The sequence below is a fragment of the Stenella coeruleoalba genome (assembly GCF_951394435.1).
Source record: "Stenella coeruleoalba genome assembly, chromosome: X".
Classification (NCBI taxonomy): Eukaryota; Metazoa; Chordata; class Mammalia; order Artiodactyla; family Delphinidae; genus Stenella; species Stenella coeruleoalba.
Genome location: NC_137152.1, coordinates 23,267,600 through 23,294,631, shown reverse-complemented (window position 1 = coordinate 23,294,631; position 27,032 = coordinate 23,267,600). Strand labels below are relative to the sequence as shown.

At 36.4% G+C, this 27,032-nt stretch overlaps 1 protein-coding gene across 9 annotated transcripts in view; it reads right to left on the bottom strand.

Moving 5' to 3' along the window:
• The window catches only part of DMD (dystrophin), a 2,843,071-nt gene that overhangs the window by 2,772,777 nt on the left and 43,262 nt on the right, over positions 1-27,032 (bottom strand). For all 9 annotated transcript variants that reach the window (XM_079909736.1, XM_079909735.1, XM_079909718.1 and 6 more), the window contains exon 2: positions 8,723-8,872. The gene's annotated coding sequence lies outside the window, so the exon portion shown is untranslated. The remainder of the gene's footprint in view (positions 1-8,722; positions 8,873-27,032) is intronic.

Here is a 27,032-nt window from a genome sequence, read left to right as displayed (position 1 = left end):
CTTGCAGTCTTCTCTGACTAGGTTTGCATCAGAAGCATCAATTTGAAAAGAGCTGGCTCAGTTTTTACCTCTGTTGATGGTAGAAGATTAAAAATCCCTATGAGTCAAAACCATCTACGCTTTTAGGATTATTATCATTATTATTATTTTGCCATCACTGTATTTTCTCCCTGAAGCAGCTGAGAAAATAAAAGTGCTCTTCAATTAATTTACCAATAAAAACACAGAAGTGACTTTGGAGCCAAAAGACGACCACAATAATGTTTCAACTAGGAATTCTCAAACACCGAGACATCTGTTACGATTCTTAACAGAGCATGGTAAATGTAGATAAACCATTTCAATGTTACATATTGTTATGCATAAATTAGCGTAAGGAGTAGATGGACATGTTCAGTTTTAATTACATTACTACTATGAGGAAAAAGAAAAAAATATCTAAAGGTTATTTTTGTTTGATTGAATTAGTAATACTCAGTTCAATTTCAGTCTTTTCCCTTTATTAATTTTTTAATTTAGTATTTTCCTTCTCTCTTTTAATCTATAAGTACCATTTCACCTTCCTAGTCTACAAATTACCCATAGACAGCATATATACATATATTTGAATAATCATGTATCTTAGATGAAATATAGTGTTTATTGCTTCACTTCACAATAATTTTTAATGTTGCTGAATGTACATTTAACTGCACCTAACCAATGCATAATATACATCCTCATTTTATTTTACGTTTCCCTACAAATGGACACTTACTTTTCATAATGCTCTATTGCCACCATGAATACAGTAAGGAACACACATATATGTCCTTATATTGACTGATCCTTTAATTTCTCTTGGATATATTTAGGATGGGATTGATGTAATACGTTGGGTGACTATGTATTCCAGTTTATCCAGAATAATTCCAGTTTATGCCAATTATCTTAAAATAGTTTTGAAGTGTCACAGTTTGTATGAAAAATTATAAAATCATTCTAGACATAGAATGTGTGCATACTTAAATGAGTACTTTAAAAAAGTCTCTCCACATTAGCTCTAACATTTTGTACTCCTTCCTTCAGAACATGTGGGTTCTTATTTCAACACATTCCATCAAGATTTAGCATTAGCTGACTTTCAGATTTTTGCAACACTGATAGCTATAAGTGGTCTCTCTTTCTATTTTAATTTCCTTTTTTCCTAATTGCCACTGAGATTTGATTGCACTTGTATTTATTTAGTTTTAAGCCTTTTAGGATTTTCCATTTGTGAGTTAACTACTTACTGCTTATGCCCATTTTACATTGGAAGTTCTGTCTTTTTTATAGCCTACATATTTTTTCTAGAAACTTGTATATTTTTCTTGCATTTTTATTGAGATATAATTGACATACACAACTGTATACATTTAAGGTGTATAGAATAATGATTTGCCTTACACATATGATGAAATCATTACCACAATCCATCATCTCATATAAAAGAAAAAGAAAAAAAGTATTTTTCTTTGTGATGAGAACTTTTAGGATTTATTCTCTTGACAACTTTGACATTTAACATACAGCAGTGTTAATTATGTTTAGTGTGTTGTACATTACATCCCTAGTACTTATTTATCTTATAACTGGAGGTTTGTACCTTTGATCACATTTATCCAATTCCTCGTCCTTCAATCTTGCCTTTGGTAACCACAAATCAGATCTCCTTTTTTTAATTGAATGAAAGATTCTTTAAATTCTATAGTGCTTTACAATTTTCAAAAGTTTCACACACATGATTTCATATAATCCCATGATAACCTTTTTTCCCCCCTACCCCTATATTGTCCCTCCCCACTTCCCTCTCTCCACTGCTAACCACTAGTTTGTTGTCTATATCTGTGAGTCTGCTTCTTTTACGGTTCACTCTCTAGTTTGTTGTATTTTTCAGATTCCACATGGAAGTGATATCATACAAATTTGTCTTTCTCTGTCTGACTTATTTCACTTAGCATAATGTCTTCCCAAGTCCATCCATGTTGCTGCCAACGGCAAAATTTCATTCTTTTTATGGCTGACTAGTAGTCCATTGTAATGTATATACCACATCTTCTTTATCCATTCATCTGTTGATGGGCACTTAAGTTGCTTCCATACCTTAGCAATTGTAAATAATGCTGCTATGAACAATGAGGTGCATTCATCTGTTCGAATTAGTGATTTGATGTTTCTATACATTTCAAAATGATCACCACCGGTCTAGTTACCATCTATCACCATACAAACACATTACAATATTGACTATACTCCCCACACTGTACACTTCATCCCCTTGACTCATTTATTTTGTAATTGGTAGTCTGTACTTCTTTATTTTCCTCACCTATTTCATTCATTCCCTCCACCCCTTCCACTTCAGCAACTACCTATTTGTTTTCTGTATCTATGACTCTTTTTCTGTTTCCGTTTTTTTGTTTTGTTTTGTTTTGTTTTTGGATTCCACATATAAGTGACATCGTACGTTATCTGTCTTTGTCTGACTTATTTCACTTAGCATAATACCCTTTAGGTCCATCTATGTTGTTGCAAATGGCAAGATTTCATTCTTTTTTATGGCTGAGTCATACCCGTTGGGTGTATGTATGTGTGTGTGCACACCAAATGGTCTTTATCTATTCATCTATCAATGGGCATTTAGGCTGCTTCCATATCTTGACTATTATGAATAATGTTGCAGTGAACATGGGGAACTAATTCATATCTTTTCGAATTAGTACTTTTGCATTCTTTGGGAAAATATCCAGGAGTGGAATTGCTGAATTGTATGGTAATTCTATGTTTAATTTTTTGAGAAATCTCCATACTGTCTTCCATAGTGGCTGCATCAATGTACATTGCCAACAATGGGGCACGGGGGCTCCCTTTTCTCTACATCCTCCCCAACACTTGTTATTTGTTGTTTTTTTGATGACAGCCATTGTGACAGGTGTGAGGTGGTACCTCATTACAGTTTGATTTGCATTTCCCTGATGATTAGTGATGTTGAGAATGTTTTCATGTGTCTGTTGGTCATCCTTATGTCTTCTTTGGAGAAAATGTCTATTCCATTCCTTGGCATATGCTTTTATGCTTTTAATCAGGTTTTTTTTCCTTGAATGTTGAGTTTTATGAGTTCTTTGTATATTTTGGATATTAACCCCTTATAAGATGTATTTTTTGCAATAATCTTCTCCCATGCAGTAAGTAAGTAGCCTTTTCGTTCTATTGATGGTTTCCTTTGGTGCAAAAGTTTTTTAGTTTGATGCAGTCCCATTTGTTTATTTTTGCTTTTGTTTCCCTTGCCTGTGTAGACATATCAAGAAAACATATTGCTAAGATCAATGTAAAAGAGCCTACATATAAATACCCTTAAGTTTTAGATATTACAGATACTCTTCTCAGTCTGTTATACATTTGTAAGCATTGCATACAATGTTCTTTATTGAAAAAAACTCTGTAATTTTTGATGCATTCAATCAATGTCATCAAAATTTTAAGTATTTTCTCCTGTTTAGAATATTATTTAAGAATTTCACATCCATCCCTAGCTCACAAAATCATTTTCCTACAAGTTAGTTTATTGTTTCAAAATTTCTACATTTCATTTTCAGATCTTTAATCCACCTAAATTTTTTTTTTTTTTTTTTTTTGTGGTATGCAAGCCTCTCACTGCTGCAGCCTCTCCCATTGTGGAGCACAGGCTCCAGAGGAGCAGGCCCAGCAGCCATGGCTCACGTGCCCAGCCGCTCCACGGCATGTGGGATCTTCCTGGACCGGGGCACGAACCGTGTCCCCTGCATCAGCAGGCAGACTCTCAACCACTGCACCACCAGGGAAGCCCCACCTAAAGTAAATTTTTAAATAATGGTAAAAGTTAGAGGTAAAATAATTTTTCTCTATATATTGACACAGATTTCCAAAACCAACTAACTAACAAACAATGCAACACTTCCACACCAGTTTGTGGTAGCCACTTTATATTAATTTTCTGTATGTACACAACACTGCTTTTGAGCTTTCCATTCTATTCCATTCCATTGCTCTACCTGTGCATTCATCCACCAATGTCACATTGTTTTGTTTTATATTTTGCTATGACTTTGTAGATTGCTGTGATATATATTGTAGAGATCCTCTATTCTTGGAACTTAAAATTTTTTTCCATAAAAATTATTTATGTGTACGTAATATGAATTCTATAATAAGGATTTTAAGTGCATCAAAACTCCATCTCTTAATATAGATGTGGAATAGAAGAACATCTTGTACTGAGCAACTTTACTAAACTCTCTTGCTAGTGCCAATAGCTTACCTAATATTTTGTTCAATTTTTATATAGATAACCACATTATCTATATTATGAGAATATTTGAGGGTTTTTTTAATTTCTTTCTCTTTTAATTCTTATAATTCTGGGCTCTACTTCTTGCATTGGCCAGGACCTCCAGTTTTATATCAAACAGAACTGACAGGAATTATGTTCATGTTTGAAATCTTAAAGGTGTCAGTTTTAAAGATTTTACAGTTGTTCCTTTGTTTACTTGTTTAAATATGATTTTTTTTTTTTTTTTTGCAGTATGCGGGCCTCTCACTGTTGTAGCCTCTCCCGTTGCGGAGCACAGGCTCCGGACGCACAGGCTCAGCGGCCATGGCTCACGGGCCCAGCCGCCCCGTGGCATGTGGGATCTTCCTGGACCAGGGCATGAACCCGTGTCCCCTGCATTGGCAGGCGGACTCTCAACCACTGTGCCACCAGGGAAGCCCTCAATATGATTTTTAAATATATAGTTGAGTTTTTGTTTTATGAGAGCTCTTATTGCAGTGAGCAAATTTCTTTTTGATCATAGTTTTTGTTTAAGAAAGGAAACACTGAGGTCTCTGTTGTCATTTAAAGTAATAACCATTTATCTATTGGTTTGAACATATTAATCTTACATTAACCTTCTTTATTCTTTCTCATATGTATTAATTTCCAAGAAAAATAATTTAAAATTTTAACTATAATTGTTGATATACCATTTCTCCTTATATTTTCAAAGTTGTTGCTTTGCATAATTTGAGGCTGTATTATTTGCATATATACTCATCACTATCTTACTTTATTCATCTCTATCCCTGTTATGCCATTTTCCAAATCATTCTCCATTTATATAACCCTTAACAAATTCAATTTCATAGGTAACCAGCAATGTCAGTTCCTGAGGATTCAAATATGTATGCCAAATTGATTATCAATTTTGCCAACTATATCAAAACCAAATCAATTTCCACTCATCCATCTGTCTCTCAGCTTTCAAAATTGTGTTGCTGTTTTCTTCTTTTCTGTGCTACACTCTTTGTCTTCTTATATCTTTGAAAAAAATCTTTACCATTTAAAAAATGTATGCAGAATATCAGGAGGAAGAATTATTATATACAGTTTTTTCAATATGCTATTAGTTTTAGTTCAGGCTGCTATAACAAAGTCCCATAGACTAGATGGCTTCTAAAAAACAGAAAATAATTTCTCACAGCTCTGGTGGCTGGAAGTCTAAGATCACGGTACTGGCATAGCTGGGTTCTGGTGAGAGCCCTCTTCCCAGCTGCAGACTGCTGTCTTCTCCATGTGTCCTCACAGGGCAGAAAGGGAGCTAGCTAACTCTCTCACCTCTTCTTATAAGGGCACTAATCCCATTCATGAGAGCTCCACCTTCATGAACTAATTACCTCCTAAGTGTCCACCTCCAAGCACCATCACAATGGGATTAGGGTTTCAACACATAAACTTTAGGGGGACATAAACATTCAGTCCAGAGCACTGGTTTACCAGGAAGCCCCCATAGTTACTTTTTCCAAATGTGCTCCTCCTGTCATCTTTAGTTTTTATTTATTTCCTGGACTTTAAATATACTAATATTAAAATTTCTAATTTTATCCTCTATTTGTCTTACTTTTTATTTCCCATTTTTATCCCTTCCTTTTATTCCTCCTGAGAGATATGCTTGAATTATTCTTCCATTTCCTTATTTTTCATTCTCTTCTGTGTTTCTTTAAACTCATTTTTTCCCCTCATTTTAACTCATATTCTTTCTGGTCTATCGAATTTTATATTTCTGTTTGTTTTGCATTGTCTTTCTTTAATAATTCCTGGGTTCTTCATATATAGTATTGTTTTTCTTTTTGTTTTTGTTTTGTTTTGTTTTTTTGGCCTATGGGTGTATATTATCCCTGGGTATTTCTACCTTGTCTGATAATGTAATGTGTAACTGCAGGGAAGTTTGATAGCATAGAGCCTAACTTGAGACCCTTCTAGAGTTTAGGAAGGGAAGCATTCCCTTCTGGGCTGCTTTTATGCTTCAAACATCATAATCAGAACTAAATATGTCAGGAAAAATGATAAGATTGCAAGCTAATTTATCTTGTTTCCTGCAAATGGTCCCTTTGACCACAGATGCTATGCTGAGCAGAGTTCTGTGGAGAGGAGAACTTGGAAAAGGAGACTTGGTAAAGGAGACTTGGAAAATTATGATTTTGGACTTTAAAATATTTGTGAGAGTATCTCACTCTTAGTGTTTGCCTTATTTTGAGATTTATAGGTGCCATGATGATTTTTCATTGTTTTAACAAATTTTGTTCATTTACATTTTTTCCCATGATGGTCAAAGTACATTCTCATTGTGGAAAATCTGGAATGCTTAAAGAAGAAAATCAAATGCTCATGAAAAGCAAACCCAAAGATTTTGCAACTGAATAATATACTACACTCTACTTAAAATGATGCAGATAATTTGGAGTACTTCCCTATGTCATTACATTTCTCCAAATTACATATGTAATTATCAATATAAGATGCATAATTTCAAAGAACTATATGTAATTTAACAATTATATTATTGGTGAAAATGTAGGCTTTTTCCAAATTTTACCATTATAACTAATGTAGTAATGCTTTTGTATACAAATATTTGGCAATAGTGCTATTATTTTCTTAGGAGACATTCCTAAAATTGAAATAGTATTAAAGTGTATGAGTTGCTTTATAGACTTTTTGTATAACAAACCCAGAAACACTTTTGCCCTTATATGCAAATTATAGAAATTGTTAATAAATTATGTCTTTTTTTTTGCAATGAATCTAGATGTCTACTCAGAATGTTTCCCAACACAGCCATCAACTTATTTGAAATAAAACATTTAAAGATTATTTTTAGTCTAAATTGTTAATTGAGGACCTAAATTGACGTTTTACAAAATATTCACCAATTTTTCAATATTTTAGTAATTAATCCACATTCCATCCCCATTCTTGGTATTTCTGCTATAATTATTAAGTTCTTATATATGTTTAGTACCATCCCTTTTTGACTATATATAGTGACCAATTAATTTTCCTTGTGAACCTTGCATAAATGATCCACTGCTTAAAATAATGCAGTTTTATAGTACATTTAAGTGTTGATTTAGTCACATTTTTGTTACTCCTTTTCTCTAAAGTAGTCTTGGCTGCTTCTTTTTTCTAGCAAATAAAAGTTAGAACTAATTTGCTAGTTTCTGAAATTGACTCAATTGTGACTTTGATTAGAATTGCTTATTTAGAAAGAAATTCTGTTATTTGTTTATCCATGCTCCCATACAAGAACATGTTTCCATGGGAAGCCATTTTTCATGTTCAAATGATGTATCTCAATACATTTTTACATTTCTATTATTCAAGTCATTTATACTTCTTTTCAGGAGTAGCTATAGTTATATTCTGTGTTGTTAGCATAATAAAATAATTATCTATAATATTTTCTAAATAGATTGCTTATATCAAAACACTCAATTTAGTATATTTATCAAATGCTATCAAGCAAAGGTTCAATAAGTTCTACAGAACCCAAATGAGATAAGTAAAATGGAAACATATCCCATCACACAGTACATAATGGTAATATTGTTACAAATCAAAACAAAAAAAAGAGAGAAAATATTAAATCCAGAGAAAAGAGATACATTACTTTCAATGAAGCAACAATAACAAAAATTCCTCATTGACTTCTCAGTAGGAAATACAGAAGTCAGAATGGGTTTATATCATTAAATTACTGAAAGAAAATTATCTAGAATTCTGTATTCAGCAAAAATAATATTAATAAATTATGAAGGTATGACGAAATTTACACATGAACAAAAACTAATAAAATTTGTCACCAGCAAAAATAATCTAAAGGAAATATCAAAGAGTACTATGTAGGCAGAAAAGTAATGTTTCTTTCAGAAATTTGAAGATATAAAAAGTACTAAAAGAGTGGAAATATAAATGCGTGGGTAAAAATCTGTATATGTTGGTCACATGAACAATAATTGTGCTTTATTTGGGGATTTAAAATAGAAATAGAATAAAACACACAAAAAAGCAGGGATTGGATACATTAAGGTAAAAGTTTTTAAGGTCTTCTAAAAAGTGGTAAAAATTTAAATTTATTTTATAGTTGGATGAGCCCAAGATGGACTCATTATCCTAGACTGAAATCTCTAGGGTTCCAAATAAAATACTTTTCAATTACTCTAAAATAATAAAAGCATCATGGAGAGAAAAGGCAATAAAAAACAGGTAAGACAATTAGAAAACCAGTTAAAAATGGTAGATTTAAATTAAAATATATAAGAAATTACATTAAATAAAAATGTATTTAATCATCGAGTTACAATACAAAGGTTGTGTCATACTGGATATATACACAAACGTGTTACTCACCCTCATCCTAACTTGTTAATGCTGCATGGGGGTAGAAGCCCAGGCTTTCTACATGGTCTCCACTCACTGCTGGGCATGGGAGGGGTACATCCTTACTGCCAGGTGAGGGTGGAAATCCAGGCAACCCACTTGGTCTTCATTGACACTACTCTGTTGGAGAGAGGAGAGGGCACCTCATTACCAGCATACAAGGATGGAGATCTAGGCTCCCTATTTGACATAGCAAATACTGTGGGTAGGGGGAGGAATGTCATGTTACCACTGGGCAGGGGTGTAAGTTGTGGATAAATATCTACTGATACCATGATGATAGGGAGAAATAGTGGCACCTTGTTACCACTGGGTAAGGGTGGAATTCCAGGCTCTCCACTCAGTGGTATTTTGACACCACTCCAACAGTGAGCTGTTGTTACTGATTCTTGTTACTGCCTGGTAGTGAGTAGAAGTCTAAGCTCCCCAAGTGACCATAAGGTTTGGCTAGGAGGGGTTTCTCATTGCCTCTGGGCAATGGTGAAAGTATAGACTCCCTACTTAGCCTCCTCTGAAACCATCCTGGTGGGGAGAAAGAGAGGCATCTTGTCATTGTAGGGTGAATGTGGATGTTCATGTTCCATATTCATCCTTTGCTGACAGTAATGGGAGAGGCCATGGTGTTTGGCTGAAGTACGATAGTTACTGTCAAAAAATGTCTCTGTCATATTACGATTCCCATTTCCAGATCCATTGCTAAGAAAGAGCAAGCATCCCTTGAGGCTTTTTGTTTTAAATCATTGTTCACTGGTATTTTTGAGTTGTGTACTTCTCCACCACCCAGTACAGAATATATAGGCAGCAAAAGAAAACCCAGGAAATGTGCTGTCATTTCATTTCTTAAAGCCCAAGATTTCTAGCCAGTCCATCTTCTTCATCTTTCAGAATTTTCTTATGTTTGTTTTATATATAATTGCTAGGGCTTTGGGTATTATTTTCATGTACATAGCAGGGGAAATAGGAAGACCCGGAAGACCATAAACTTTTGCTTTCTTAACATCTAGTATTTTTTTTTCATTTTGTTCAGAAAATGAGACCTGTGACATTTCTATTTTTTAATACAGTAAAATTTGTTGTTGCATCATTTATGAGAGTGTTTTCCCATATCTTATCAGTACTTCCATTACACCTTTGCTTATTGCTATTTCCATGTTTTGTGACACATTTTAGTGAGCTCTGTAGTTTGTCTTTTTACTTCTTAGACTTCCATAATTTTTCTCATTCATTTCAATATTTCTGATTATTTTTTCTTTTAATACATCTAATTACACAAGTAATTCAAAAATTCACAAATGTACTCCTGGTTTAAAAATATAAACAATACAGATATATACAGAGCAAAAGAGAAATGTCCATCTTCAAACTCCACCTGTAATTATACATGTAACCATCTTTTCATGATCTTTTCAGTTTCATCAAATATAATCATCCTCTATGTTCATTACCTTTCTCACTTTTTTCTTGAAGAACTTCCTATGTCAATACATACAAATTTAACCTTTTAAAATTCTACATTGTAGCTCAAAGTACCATGTTTTTAAAGTGTTATCTTCTAAGATAATGCCTTTTACATGTATCTTTGAAATTAAATTCAATATAGTTTATACAAAAAGGGAAATATATTGCTTTGCGTAACTGAGAAGTCCAAAGATGAACTAAGGCATGGCTGGATGCAGAATCTTAGGCAATCTTAACAACGTCTATACCTATCAGTGTTCTCTCCATCTGAATATTGTGCTCATTCTCAGGTTGGGAAAGACACCCCTTCAAAGCCTCAAGTCCACATCCTCTCATCACTTTCTCTCAATAAAAATATATAAAATTTCATGAAAGGCCTTTAGGTAGCTTTAACTTGGATATATGCTATCTTGTGTTAGGAAGTCTGGGTCATAATCATCAACACCCAGACTAGGACCACATGCACTAGGGAACTAGGGTTTGCATCAAGAATGGATTGTTGATAGACACAAATCCAAAACAGTTGATCAGAAAGAGAAAAACAAATACCATATGCTAACACATATATATGGAATCTAAAAAAAAGGTTCTGAAGAACCTAGAGGAAGGATAGGAATAAAGACACAGACGTAGAGAATGGACCTGAGGACACAGGGAGGGGGAAGGGTAAGCTGGGATGAAGTGAGAGACTGGCATGGACATATATACACTACCAAATGTAAAATAGATAGCTAGTGGGAAGCAGCTGCAGAGCACAGGGAAATCAGCTCAGTGCTTTGTGTCCCCCTAGAGGGGTGGGATAGGGAGGGTGGGAGGGAGATGCAAGAGGGAGGAGATATGGGGATATATGTATATGTATAGCTGATTCACTTTGTTATAAAGCACAAACTAACACACCATTGTAAAGCAATTATACTCCAATAAAGATGTTAAAAAAAAGAACAAACAGTTGACCAGCAGAGTATTTTTTGTAAAATTCTTAAAGTGATTTATTGAAGCAAAAATGCTGATAAGTGATTTTCACATTTCCAATTTTGATATATTCTATCAATTTACCTTCCCCAAATGCTTTATCCATTTACATTTCCATCAATAATGTAAAAGAGTGTATGTTTCTCCATATGTTTGCAAACACTGTACATACTTAATCTTTTAAAATTGTGCCCATCTACTGGATAAAACTGATATTGCTTTGTTGTTTAATTTTCCCTTTTTCTGATTACAAATTATATTAAACATAGATATGTATAAGAGGAATAACATATTTCTACTTCAGCAATATTTTAATTTTACTATTTCTATCAATGCTTCCAGTGATTATTTTATAAAGCATTTCTTCTTGAGGGAGATGCAAATCAGATGTTTTTTAAAAATTTACTCCATTCACTTTAGAAAATCAATTTTAGAGATTTGTTCTTTAAGTCTCCATGAAAAATCTCTCTTTTCTGTGTGCCTTGTTAGATGATTTCCCTTGTATTGCAAATCCTTGAGTAAGGAGGGGTGTACACAGTCCTAGTAGACACTGCCATATTTTGCTTGTAGAATCTTATTTCCACATCTAAAACTGAGAAGTGTGTTTCCAGTATTGATTATTTATATAACTAATGCAGTTCTATAGGATTGTGGTGGGATTTTTTCCTCTCCACATAGTTGGTTCCCTGAATCTTTGAGAGATGGAATGTATAAAAATAAAATTATTTAGATACACTGTAATCAGAGATCTTTCTGTCTTTTCTTTTGTCTCTAATGCTCTATTTCTGGGAATTGTATCTCCCAGGATAACACCTACAATGGGCAATACTTCTTCTACTACTTTTTAAAATTAACAATGACAAAAAAGGTTCATATCAATCACTTTTAGTAACAAACCTGCCTCCCACAGCAAAGGCATATTTTGGTAATGCTTTGTTGGACCTCTCTTGGATACTGTCATTCTTCCTAATATATGGCCATTATACGCTTAAAATAATTTAACAAGGTTTTAACTAAGATAGATGGCACCATGTTGATGTACCTTTCACATATTCTCATATATATACAATATAAATATATTTTCAACATGTATATAGAGGCAAGCCTGAGTATGGTGGAAGAAATGAGAGAAGAACTCTCAAAGCATAATTCTGGACCTGCTGAAGAGGCAAGAGATTTTTTCTTACCTCTTTGTTTCCTGGTGCTCGAGGAGAGGGGATTAAGAGCACTGCTTAAAGGAGCTCCAGAGACAGGCGCGAGGCGCGGCTAAAAGCACGGACCCCAGAGACGGGCATGAGACGCTAAGGCTGCTGCTGCCGCCACCAAGAAGCCTGTGTGCGAGCACAGGTCACTCTCCATACCTCCCCTCCCGGGAGCCTGGGGAGCGCGCCACTGCCAGGATCCCGGGATCCAGGGACAACTTCCCCGGGGGAACGCATGGCGCACCACACGCTGGTGCAATGTCAAGCCGGCCTCTGATGCTGCAGGCTCACCCCGCACTCCGTGCCCCTCCCTGCCCCCAGCCTGAGTGAGCCAGAGCCCCCGAAACAGCAGCTCCTTTAACCCCGTCCTCCCTGAGCAAAGAACAGACACCCTCCGGCGACCTACACGCAGAGGCGGGGCCAAATCCAAAGCTGAGCCCCTGGGAGCTGTGAGAACAAAGAAGAGAAAGGGAAATCTCTCCCAGCAGCCTCAAAAGCAGCGGATTAAAGCTCCACAATCAACTTGATGTACCCTGCATCTGTGGAATACAAGAATAGACAACGAATCATCCCAAATTAAGGAGGTGGACTTTGAGAGCAAGATTTATGATTTTTTCCCCTTTTTCTCTTTTTGTGAGTGTGTATGTGTATGCTTCTGTGTGAGATTTTGTCTGTATAGCTTTGCTTCCACCATTTGTCCTAGGGTTCTAACCATCCGTTTTATTTTTGTTTTTTTATTTTTTTCTCTTAATAATTATTTTTTTATTTTAATAACTTTATAATATTTTCTTATTTTATTTCACTTTATCTCCTTTCTTTTTTTCTTCATTCCCTTCTTCCTTCCTTCCTCCCTCCCTCCTTTCTTTCCTTCTTTCTTTCTATCTCTCTTTCTACTTCTACTAATTCTTTCTTTCTACTTTTTCTCCCTTTTATTCTGAGCCGAGTGGATGAAAGGCTCTTGGTGCTACAGCCAGGAGTCAGTGCTGTGCCTCTGAAGAGGGAGAGCAAACTTCAAGACACTGGTCCACAAGGGACCTCCCAGCTCCACATAATATCAAACGGGGAAAATCTCCCAGAGATCTCCATCTCAACACCAGCACCCAGCTTCACTCAACGACCAGCAAGCTACAGTGCTGGACATCCTATGCCAAACAACTAGCAAGACAGCAACACAACCCCACCCATTAGCAGAGAGGCTGCCTAAAATCATAGTAAGTCCACAGACACCCTAAAACACACCACCAAACGTGGACCTGCCCACCAGAAAGACAAGATCCAGCCTCATCCACCAGAACACAGGCACTAGTCCCCTCCACCAGGAAGCCTACACAACCCACTGAAACAACCTTAGCCACTGGGGACAGACACCAAAAACAACGGTAACTACGAACCTGCAGCCTGCGAAAAGGAGACCCCAAACACAGTAAGATAAGCAAAATGAGAAGAAAGAAAAACACACAGCAGATGAAGGAGCAAGATAAAAACCCACCAGACCTAATAAATGAAGAGGAAATAGGCAGTCTACCTGAAAAAGAATTCACAATAATGATAGTAAAGATGATCCAAAATCTTGGAAATAGAATGGACAAAATGCAAGAAACATTTTTTTTGTTTGTTTGTTTTTTTTGTTTTCAACTCATTATTATTATTTAACATCTTTATTGGGGTATAATTGCTTTACAATGGTGTGTTAGTTTCTGCTTTATAACAAAGTGAATCAGTTATACATATACATATGTTCCCATATCTCTTCCCTCTTGCGTCTCCCTCCCTCCCACCCTCCCTATCCCACCCCTCCAGGCTGTCACAAAGCACCAAGCCAATATCCCTGTGCCATGCGGCTGCTTCCAACTAGCTATCTACCTTACTACGTTTGTTAGTGTGTATATGTCCATGACTCTCTCTCACCCTGTCACAGCTCACCCTTGCAAGAAACATTTAAAAAGGACCTAGAAGAACTAAAGATGAAACAAACAACGATGAACAACACAATAAATGAAATGAAAAATAATCTAGACGGGATCAATAGCAGAATAACTGAGGCAGAAAAACAGATAAGTGACCTGGAAGATAAAATAGCGGAAATAACTACTGCAGAGCACAATAAAGAGAAAAGAATGAAAAGAACTGAGGACAGTCTCAGAGACCTCTGGGACAATATCAAACGAACCAACATTCGAATTATAGGGGTTGCAGAAGAAGAGAAAAAGAAAGGGACTGAGAAAATATTTGAAGACATTATAGTTGAAAACTTCCCTAATATGGGAAAGGAAATAGTTAATCAAGTCCAGGAAGCACAGAGAGTCCCATATAGGATAAATCCAAGGAGAAATACGCCAGACACATATTAATCAAACCATCAAAAATTAAATACAAAGAAAACATATTAAAAGCAGCAAGGGAAAAACAACAAATAACACACAAGGGAATCCCCATAAGGTTAACAGCTGATCTCTCAGCAGAAACTCTGCAAGCCAGAAGGGACTGGCAGGACATATTTGAAGTGATGAAGGAGAAAAACCTGCAACCAAGATTACTCTACCCAGCAAGGATCTCATTCAGATTTGATGGAGAAATTAAAATCTTTACAGACAAGCAAAAGCTGAGAGAGTTCAGCACCACCAAACCAGCTTTACAACAAATGCTAAAGGAACTTCTCTAGGCAAGAAACACAAGAGAAAGAAAAGACCTACAATAACGAATCCAAACCAATTAAGAAAATGGGAATGGGAACATACATATCGATAATTACCTTAAATGTAAATGGACTAAATGCTCCCACCAAAAGACACAGATTGGCTGAATGGATACAAAAACAAGACGCATATATTTGCTGTCTACAACAGACCCACTTCAGACCTAGAGACACATACAGACTGAAAGGGAGGGGATGGAAAAAGATATTTCATGCAAATGGAAACCAAAAGAAAGCTGGAGTAGCAATTCTCATATCAGACAAAATAGACATTAAAATAAATCGTATTACAAGAGACAAAGAAGGACACTACATAATGATCAAGGGATCGATCCAAGAAGAAGATATAACAATTGTAAATATTTATGCACCCAACAAAGGAGCACCTCAATACATAAGGCAAATGCTAACAGCCTTAAAAGGGGAAAGCGACAGTAACACATTCATAGTAGGGGACTTTAACACCCCACTTTCACCAATGGACAGATCATCCAAAATGAAAATAAATAAGGAGACCCAAGCTTTAAATGATACATTAAACAAGATGGACTTAATTGATATTTATAGGACACTCCATCCAAAAACAACAGAATACACATTTTTCTCAAGTGCTCATGGAACATTCTCCAGGATAGATCATATCTTGGGTCACAAATCAAGCCTTGGTAAATTTAAGAAAATTGAAATCGTATCAAGTATCTTTTCTAACCAAAACGCTATGAGACAAGATATCAATTACAGGAAAAGGTCTGTAAAAAATACAAACACATGGAGGCTGAACAATACACTACTTAATAACCAAGTGATCACTGAAGAAATCAAAGGGGAAATAAATACCTAGAATCAAATGACAATGGAGACACGATGACCCAAAATCTATAGGATGCAGCAAAAGCAGTTCTAAGACAGAAGTTTATAGCAATACAATCCTACCTTAAGAAACAGGAAACATCTCGAATAAACAACCTAACCTTGCACCTAAAGCAATTAGAGAAAGAAGAACAAAAAAACCCCCAAAGTTAGCAGAAGAAAAGAAATCATAAAGGTCAGATCAGAAATAAATGAAAAAGAAATGAAGGAAACGATAGCAATGATCAATAAAACTAAAAGCTGGTTCTTTGAGAAAATAAACAAAATTGATAAACCATTAGCCAGACTCATCAAGAAAAAAAGGGAGAAAACTCAAATCAATAGAATTAGAAATGAAAAAGGAGCAGTAACAACTGACACTGCAGAAATACAAAAGATCATGAGAGATTACTACAAGCAACGCTATGCCAATAAGATGGAAAACCTGGAAGAAATGGACAAATTCTTAGAAATGCACAACCTGCCAAGACTGAATCAGGAAGAAATAGAAAATATGAACAGACCAATCATAAGCACTGAAATTGAAACTGTGATTAAAAATCTTCCAACAAACAAAAGCCCAGGACCAGATGGCTTCACAGGCGAAATCTATCAAACATTTAGAGAAGAGATAACACCTATCCTTCTCAAACTCTTCCAAAATATTGCAGAGGGAGGAACACTCCAAATTCATTCTACGAGGCCATCATCACCCTGATACCAAAACCAGACAAGGATGTCACAAAGAAAGAAAACTACAGGCCAATATCACGGATGAACATAGATGCAAAAATCCTCAACAAAATACTAGCAAACAGAATCCAATAGCACATTAAACGGATCATACACCATGATCAAGTGGGGTTTATTCCAGGAATGCAAGGATTCTTCAATATACGCAAATGAATCAACATGATACACCATATTAACAAACTGAAGGAGAAAAACCATATGATCATCTCAATAGATGCAGAGAAAGCTTTCGACAAAATTCAACACCCATTTAGGATAAAAACCCTGCAGAAAGCAGGCATAGAGGGAACTTTCCTCAACATAATAAAGGCCATATATGACAAACCCACAGCCAACATCGTCCTCAATGGTGAAAAACTGAAAGCATTTCCAGTAAGATCAGGAACAAGACAAGGTTGCCCACTCTCACCACTCTCATTCAACATAGCTTTGGAAGTTTTAGCCACAGCAATCAGAGAAGTAAAGGAAATAAAGGGAATCCAAATCAGAAAAGAAGAAGTAAAGCTGTCACTGTCTGCAGATGACATGATACTATACATAGAGAATCCTAAAGATGCTACCAGAAAACTACTAGAGCTAATCAATGAATTTGGTAAAGTAGCAGGATACAAAATTAATGCACAGAAATCTCTGGCATTCCTATACACTAACGATGAAAAATCTGAAAGTGAAATCAAGAATACACTCCCATTTACCACTGCAACAAAAATAATAAAATATCTAGGAATAAACCTACCTAAGGAGACAAAAGACCTGTATGCAGAAAAGTATAAGACACTGATGAGAGAAATTAAAGATGATACAAATAGATGGAGAGATATACCATGTTCTTGGATTGGAAGAATCAACATTGTGAAAATGACTCTACTACCCAAAGCAATCTATAGATTCAATGCAATCCCTATCAAACTACCACTGGCACTTTTCACAGAACTAGAACAAAAATTTTCACAATTTGTATGGAAACACAAAAGACCCTGAATAGCCAAAGCAATCTTTAGAACGAAAAACGGAGCTGGAGGAATCTGGCTCCCTGACTTCAGACTATATTACAAAGCTACAGTAATCAAGACAGTATGGTACTGGCACAAAAACAGAAAGATACATCAATGGAACAGGATAGAAAGCCCAGAGATAAACCCACGCACATATGGTCACCTTATCTTTGATAAAGGAGGCAGGAATGTACAGTGGAGAAAGGACAGCCTCTTCAATAAGTGGTGCTGGGAAAACTGGACAGGTACATGTAAAAGTATGAGATTAGATCACTCCCTAACACCATACACAAAAATTAGCTCAAAATGGATTAAAGACCTAAATGTAAGGCCAGAAACTATCAAACTCCTGGAGGAAAACATAGGCAGAACACTCTATGACATAAATCACAGCAAGATCCTTTTTGACCCACCTCTTAGAGAAATGGAAATAAAAACAAAAATAAACAAATGGGACCTAATGAAACTTCAAAGCTTTTGCACAGCAAAGGAAACCATAAACAAGACCAAAAGACAACCCTCACAATGGGAGAAAATATTTGCAAAGGAAGCAACTGACAAAGGATTAATCTCCAAAATTTATAAGCAGCTCATGCAGCTCAATAACAAAAAAACAAACAACCCAATCCAAAAATGGGCAGACGACCTAAATAGACATTTCTCCAAAGAAGATATACAGACTGCCAACAAACACATGAAAGAATGCTCAACATCATTAATCATTAGAGAAATGCAAATCAAAACTACAATGAGATATCATCTCATACTGGTCAGAATGGCCATCATCAAAAAACCTAGAAACAATAAATGCTGGAGAGGGTGTGGAGAAAAGCGAACCCTCTTGCTCTGCTGGTGGGAATGTAAATTGATACAACCACTGTGGAGAACAGTATGGAGGTCCCTTTAAAAACTAAAAATAGAACTGCCATATGACCCAGCAATCCCACTACTGGGCATATACCCTGAGAAAACCATAATTCAAAAAGAGTCATGTACCAAAATGTTCATTGCAGCTCTATTTACAATAGCCCGGAGATGGAAACAACCTAAGTGTCCATCAACTGATGAATGGAGAAAGAAGATGCGGCACATATATACAATGGAATATTACTCAGCCATAAAAAGAAACGAAATTGAGCTATTTGTAATGAGGTGGATAGACCTAGAGTCTGTCATACAGAGTGAGGTAAGTCAGAAAGAGAAAGACAAATACCGTATGCTAACAAATATGTATGGAATTTAAGAAAAAAAAATGTCATGAAGAACCTAGGGGTAAGACAGGAATAAAGACACAGACCTACTAGAGAATGGACTTGAGGATATGGGGAGGGTGAAGGGTAAGCTGTGACAAAGCGAGAGAGAGGCATGGACATACATACACTACCAAACGTAAAATAGATAGCTAGTGGGAAGCAGCTGCATAGAACAGGGAGATCAGCTCGGTGCTTTGTGACCGCCTGGAGGGGTGGGATAGGGAGGGTGGGAGGGAGGGAGACGCAAGAGGGAAAAAACAAAACCAAAAACAAAACAAAACAAAAAAGCCAGAGCCTGACCTCAAAAATAAAGTATACTTTTAATTATAACCATCTTCAGCATAAATGGCTAAAATTAATTCCATCACTTCAATATTTCTATGTGAACTAAATGTAACTGGTAGAAAGGAATTCAGTTACTGAAGCACATTATTTCATTTCCACAGTGATTTCTATAATGCTGCTTATTATAAGGGCATAGTTTTGTGTTTTTTTTTGGCGAATTGCTCCAGTGTATAGTTATTTTTTCCCTCTTTTAGTATCAGATATACTTAAATGTAGAAATAGAATGACTTCAAACCATCAATTACTTTGCCTTATCGTCTCTCCACAAGTGAATGGTTAGCAGAGAGAAAAATAAAAAATAATATATATTAACTTTCCAAAAGGAATGTGCAATATAAAGTATGGCCTACTTTTAAATGTCTAACTTTCCTATGCTAATGTCACTATAGGGAAAAAAATACCAGTTCATCCATTGTAAAAAATGATAACTTCTTAAGCCTCATTACGATTATCACATTTATTTGTAACTTCATATGTTATCCTACCATTGTGAAATTAAACGTATTTTTAAAGGCATCTTTTTTTTTTTTTTTACATTCTTTTTCCCTCTTTGAAATGGTATTGCAATAGAGGTATCTGCAATGGAATACACAGTCCCTTTCCCAGAAAGACAAATGTTTGAATTAATATTTGAATTAAGTGGGAAGCAGCCGCATAGCACAGGGAGATCAGCTTGGTGCTTTGTGTCCACCTAGAGGGGTGGGATAGGGAGGGTGGGAGGGAGACGCAAGAGGGAGGAGATATGGGGATATATGCATATGTATAGCTGATTCACTTTGTTATAAAGCAGAAACTAACACACCATTGTAAAGCAATTATACTCCAATAAAGATATAAATATATATATATTTGAATTAAATTACATTCATTTTGTCTCTATCGTGTTTTATAACTTTATCACATCTCCTAAATCTGGCCATCTTCCTGATTCTGTGGGTTATCATCAACAGCCAGAAGGAGACACATTGGGTCTCTTGATCCTTTATTTCTTGGACAAAGATGGAGAAACGTAAAATTATATCCTCAATATTGAAACAATTTTCAAACCAGGAAAACCATCTCTTCTTTGGTTTTAGATAGAGGAGTTAGGAGAATTGGGGAGAGCATAACTGGGTGCTATCATTTGCAAATGGTACAGTGGCTGGTGGTGACCCTTCCAGAGGGCAACGCGGGGCACATCCACCTGCTAGAGATTGCCAATTCCCATTTTGACTCAAAACTCTTAATTCATGTTGCCGTCAATTGCCATAGCACTGTGGTCGGCTCAAGGAATAGTGCAAGTTGCTAAAAATTAGAAATAAATATGTTGAGGAATGAGTGAGTCATTATTCAAGCAAGCGTAACAGGAAAATGCAGATATTGAATGAGTGGAGAATAAATGTTAAGGGCTTTGCCTGAAATGAACAAAGTCCAAATCCTAGCCCTGCAACATACTACCTGTATAAGCTTTAGCAGTTCCCTTAAATTCTATAGTCCTTACCTTTTTCATCATGAAAATGGAGTTAATAATTGTACTGCTGTGTAGGCTTATAAGGAGAATTAAAAGTGAGAATATATGTTAAGGGTTTAGCTTAGTACCTGGTATACAGTAAGCACTCAGCAAATATTTGCTATTATCATTACTGTTCTTACAAAGAATCCTTAGATCTATGCAAACTCTACATTGAGATCCACATGGAGTCAAAATTCTGATGTTTAACTCCCCATAAAATGGGCCTGTGCCGTCTTTGTTTCCTATGTCATCTCTCACATCCTTTTGTCCACTGTGACTGATTAATTGCTGCCTCTGTACATTGCTGGTCTTACATCTATTTCGATGGGAATAATTCATTTTCTGCCTATTTAAATACTGCCCAACCTGCAGGGCTCAGCTCATACTCCCTCTTCCACAAAGCTTTTTCCCTGAACACAGAATCACAGAATGTTAACATAAAAATCTCAGTACTGTGGGATATCCAGAAATGTGGGAATTTCAGTGCTACAACTGAGACAATCCAGGGAAACTGAGACAAGTCAGTCACTGAAAAGCTAGAAGAGATCCCAGAAATTATCTAGATCAACCTTCTCAATTTACTGACCTGAAAACAGAGTATCTAAATGACTAAACAAAGTAAGTTAACTGGTTAAGTGATTTTGTGACAGAGTTGGGGCTGGAATGTAGGCTTCCTGATTGCCTGTGACTTCTTCTAATTTCCCCCAAACTACTATGATAATTACAATATGTTTTAAAGGGAAGCATAGGTACATGAGGAAACATGGAAAATTGCAAGTAAAAATGTCTTAGTTTGAATCCAGGCCCTGCAATTTACTAGTAAGTAAACAGGAGCAACTGATTAAACATCTTCAAACCTCAGTTTTCCCCATCTATAAAATGGGATAATATCGGGCTTCCCTGGTGGCGCAGTGGTTGAGAGTCCGCCTGCCAATGCAGGGGACACAGGTTCATGCCCCTGTCCGGGAAGATCCCACATGCCGTGGAGCGGCTAGGCCCGTGAGCCATGGCCGCTGAGCCTGCGTGTCTGGAGCCTGTGCTCCGCAACGGGAGAGGCCACAACAGTGAGAGGCCTGCGTACCGCAAAAAATTAAAAAAAATTTAAAAAAAGGCATAATACCTACTTCAAAAGTTCTTGTAGAGATCAACCAAAATCTTATATATTTTTATAAATATACAAAAATTTCTCTTCATACTTCTTCATTCTTTCTTCCCTTTTAATGTCACAGATTTATGTAGAACCTTTCTGTGTCTAAAGCCTATCCAGTATGTGTGCAACCCCTTGAAGCAAGCTATTGGCTAGTTTTATGGATGAAAAAATAGGCATCACAAGACATCAAGTAACTTCTTTCGGTTCACTCAGTGTAATCAACAGCATCAGGGTATAAATCAAAATATTCTGATTAATAGTCCAATGCCTTTTAATTTTACTATCTCTCTGTAGTTTCTTTTTCTTCTCATGTGTGTGACTTATGTCTCCACCCCTACTGGGGCCAGGGCCTTTGATGGCAGAACCATCCACTGAGCATCAGTGTGGTTAAATCGACCTTTGAGTTTGGCAGTGTGTTCAGGGGTCTCAACCATAAATTTCCAGAGTACTTTCTGCCCCACTTACTTTGCAGAGAAGTTATGAGGATGCATAGAAAGTATAAACATGCATGTGATTTTATAACTTATTAAATGCTACACAAATATAGGGCATCTCCCCCATGACTGGCATTCAATCACTTCTTGCTGACTGAATTATGTGGTTTATAGTTAGAACTGGAGAGATGAGAGCAGAGTCAGATTATCTTTATATCTTTGTTTTGGTTTTAAGAAATAAATAACACCTTTCAACTTTTATCCAGCCTCTTCTGAAACATTAAATTCTAACCCCAGAGCAATGCCCATGTGCTCCCAAATCACAAACTAAACATTAAGGAAAAAAAGGCAAAGAGCATTCTTTTGGATTACCGAGCTCAAGCACCCCCTGCCCTGTCAGACATTTCACACCTGTAGTGTGTTGCCTTAAACAGTTAGGTGGGATTTTACATGCACATGTGTTATCTTTCAAGGTAAATTCTAAACTTCTTGAGGGCACAACGTTTATATATATATATATTTTTTTCATTTTTATTGCTCACATCACCCATTATAATGCCTTGCAATTCCTAAGGAATAATCTTTATTATTGTTGTTATTGTTGTTGATTTTTTTCTACTTGCTAATTCCTCACGGGGAAGTTGAACTAAACTCTGCTTATGTTTCAACTCTCAAAGCCTAGAAATTTGCTGTCTCTTTGTTTCTCCTTTTGCCAAATGTCCCAGCCATGCATTTCGTCTAGCATCCCCATGCTGCCCTCTAAGGACCGTACCATCTACCTTTGGTCCTGTGGATGCGGTCCCACTTGGGAGAATGGCAATGGTAGGGACAAAGATCTATTTGTATCAGGGAAAAGCAAGAAGCCATTTGGCTGCTTCCTGAATCTTGCCACATAGGCAGACACCTATTTCCTTTATGCCTAAGGCCAACTCTTCTTGTTAGAGTTAATAAGCAGTGGGTGCTGTTTGCACTTACTTATCCCTGAGAACTTCACCTGGGCAAAAATGTGCTCATATCATCCATGAAGCTGATGATTTGCCCAATAATGTGTGCATGGAGTTTTCCACTCTGCCTGAGCAAAATTAAAGAGGATTTTTCAGCTGCAGCCTGGGTATGGATACCTGGCAACTCCCATAGCATCACTAATGAAAGAAAGCTTGTCTTTGCATGCTGTGAGTAACTACATTCCATTGTCACATTTCACATTTGGAGTTTCAAGTTCATCACCTATGAAAAAAAGTGAGAGCGATAACTGTTCTTCCTACTTGAGACAGTGTTTATTTTTTATGAGGGTCATATGTGTGACAAAGCCCTAGAGTAACACAGAACACATCCTCCACCTTTGATGACAGATATCAGATTGGACCTGGAAAGAGTTTCCTAAAACATTCCCCTCTCTAATGCTGCTTTTCAATCTTTAGTCCATGGGGGCATGAAGCAGAATCAGATAGGAAAGATACAATATTTCCAGTTTTAAAGATCTCTTGTCCACAAGATACAGCATCTGTCTAAATAATGTATTTCTGTACAATCCCAGGAGCAGTCTTGCACATTATCACCGGATCCACTTCATTACCCAGTTATTTTGTACCTTCCCAGGCTGTTAGTCAAATCACCCTGCTGCCTAGCAAGTTTCTGATTAATCTGGATTTCACTAATTACCCTGCAGTCACATGGAATGGACTAAACTGTTTAAAGTATTCTTGTGCTGCAGTTTTCATAGAATCTGTTGCAATGAAACTACAATTTCTTCCCTGATAATGAGTCTTTCCATAGGAAGAACAGCCAGGAACTATATTTTAATTCTTCCTCATACAATCTTTCTTTCAGGTAAATATATTTCATCTAGGAAATCAGAGGTGTTTAAAAAAAAAAAAGGATACCTGAAAAAGTTAAGGAATCAGGCTCGTGTTGCTGCTCCAGTGACATGACTGGGGAGAAATAAGGTGCCAGTAGATCGGATTCAAAAGAATAATAAAATAAATGCTAAGAGTCAAGCCCTAAACCCAGTTCCAAACCTACAAACCTCTGATGATTATCTTCCAAGAAGCAACACTGCCACCTGGCTGTGTAAGATCGAGAAACGATGCTGATGCTTTCCTTTTCTAACCAAATCCTCCAGACATTCAATCTACTTCAGGATTCTCTAAGTAGGACTCTGGAAGATTCCTATAGTAACCCCGAGAATACAACCTGTTAGGGCACAAATCAGAATGGGATAACTGGAAAATATCTCAAGATCCATCTAAAGTACCATTTAAAATTCATGAAAACGAAGCTCAAAACTGAATCCAAAAGGTACTACAGGTCTTAAAACTTGAGGAAGAAAAGATTGGAAAAGGTGCATAAAAGCAAATGCAGGGAAATCAGTAGTTAGAAGGCAAAGGAAGCAATCAAAGAGAGATGATGGTGAGGAGAGTTTATTGAAAATTAAGACAACTAGGAAGATTTTTAAACTAATATTTAACAGTAGAATCAACAGATCTTGATTCTTGGTTATAGTTTAGAAGGGTAATGAAGAAGAGGAATGATGCTTAGGTTTCTGATATTAGCAACAGGGTAGATACTAGGGCCATTTACTGAAATGAGCCTTGAAAGAGACTCTGGTTTGGGGGAGAGCCTCGAAGTTGTTCTGACATATTGGGTTTCAAGTGCCTGCCGTGATTCGAGGAGACTGTTCTTTGACAGTCTGTCTAGAAGGTCTTAAAAATGATCAGTTTAAAATTAGTTAAGGTCAGTTTTCAGCTATGGTAGAAGTGAATTATTTTCCTGTAGTCACTGAAAGGACATGGCATTATCTTCTGATCCAAAGCTAAGGTGGCTGCTGGAAGAGACTAAGAAGGATGGACAGAAGCCTAGAACGCGTCCAGTGAATGTCAAAGGAATATTTTGGCAGAAGCCAATTAGGAGACTATGAGAAAAGGAAACTAGTATTTATTAAGCTTTTGCTATAGGCCAATTGCTCAGCATAGTTAATATGTTAGATCATTTTAATCCTTAGCCCTAGAAGACAGGCACTATTTCTCCATTTAACATTCTCTACTTGGTTAACTATTATTTCATCCATCCCAGAGTCTAATATCATTTCTTCAGGAAAGTCATCTTTAACCACTATACAATGATCATTCTTCTGTCATTAACTTCGATGGCACCCTGAGTCCCCCCTTTATTATATGCATCTACTTATTAATTGTTCTATATTTATTGTATCTGTCAGGTTAGTATAAGTTACAGTGTTGTAACAAATATTCCCCAAATATTAGAGGCTTTAAACAGAATTTTTTTCTCACACTGTGTATTCAAAGCAGAGCAGCAGGAAGGTCCTGCTCATGGGCATTACTGATGGATTCATGCTGACAGTAGTTCCAATAACTTATGGTGTTGCTTTCTCAATATGTATTAATATTTCCATGATTGCCACACTGGGGGAAGTTATGGCTTGAGAGTTGAGTACTGGCAACTAATTGCCTCTTCATGTAAGTGACATATATCCATATTTCATCTAAACAAAGCAAGTCACAGGGCAAAATCCAACTTTAAAGGGAGAAGGGAAGTGAAATTTTCCTATTTGCACAAAGTAGAGAAAACGAATACTGGCAAATAATAATTTCTAGCATACTCAACTTTCCCATTGTACTATAAGAGTATGTTTTGTTCACCTTGGTATCCACTAGTATATCGACTGGCATGTAGTAGGTACTCCAAACTATTTATTAAATGAATGAAAGTGTCAAAGCTGGTATGCAGATGCCAGACTGTCTCCAAAACTGATGTTCTTTCCACTCTACCATGCTAAACCACAGATATACATTGTACTGTTTCACTTCCATCTCCATAAATTTCCTAATGTATAGTTGGCTCCCAAAGTTGTTTTGGGGTTTTTAAACCTTTTTCCTTCCAAAAGGTATGTATGTTCATTATTATGTGATGATAGAAACATCCATTTTCATTCCCTTTGAGTTTGTTCTAATTTAACAGGTCACCTGGGATGAAATTTTCAGGATCATAACCCGAGTATAAATGACGCAAAATATTAGAAATAAGATAAAAACTACACGAGAAGAGCTACGACATACAGACAGGAAAGGCCACATAAGAAAAAATGATATTTTGTCAGGGTTTCAGAAAGAGCTCAGAGGCAAAGCTGGTCAAACAGTTTGTTACTTAAATTAATTAATTAATTAGGCTAGCAAAGTCTAGTGAGTGAGAAAATTATGTTGCCAGGACTAAGGTCTTTTACAATTATTATTTTACCAAACATTTATTTTTGGCATCAACTGTATGTCAGACATTTTGAGGCACTGGCAGTATGATCTTCCAAGTGCAGAATTCTTTCTCGAATTTGTTTAGTGAATGGCAAATATTTCATTAAGACTAGATGGTGCTGGTGGGTTCATAGTTGTGGAAAGGAGGCTAGGGCCAGGACAAGAGTGGTCTTATATGACATGAAAAGGAACATATACATTGTCCTGATTCACAGTTAGTGATGTTAAGCATAAGAGTCACAATCTAACTTGTGTTGTATAAAGATGACTCTACTGTGTGTGTGAAAGATGCGTTCAATGGGGGCAAGGATGGAATCACAGACAATAGTTGAGGTTATTCACTAACGTGGGGGAGAAATTAAGAGATACAAATTAAGGCAGTAGCAGTGGAATGTGGAGGATGGGGTAAATTTGAGT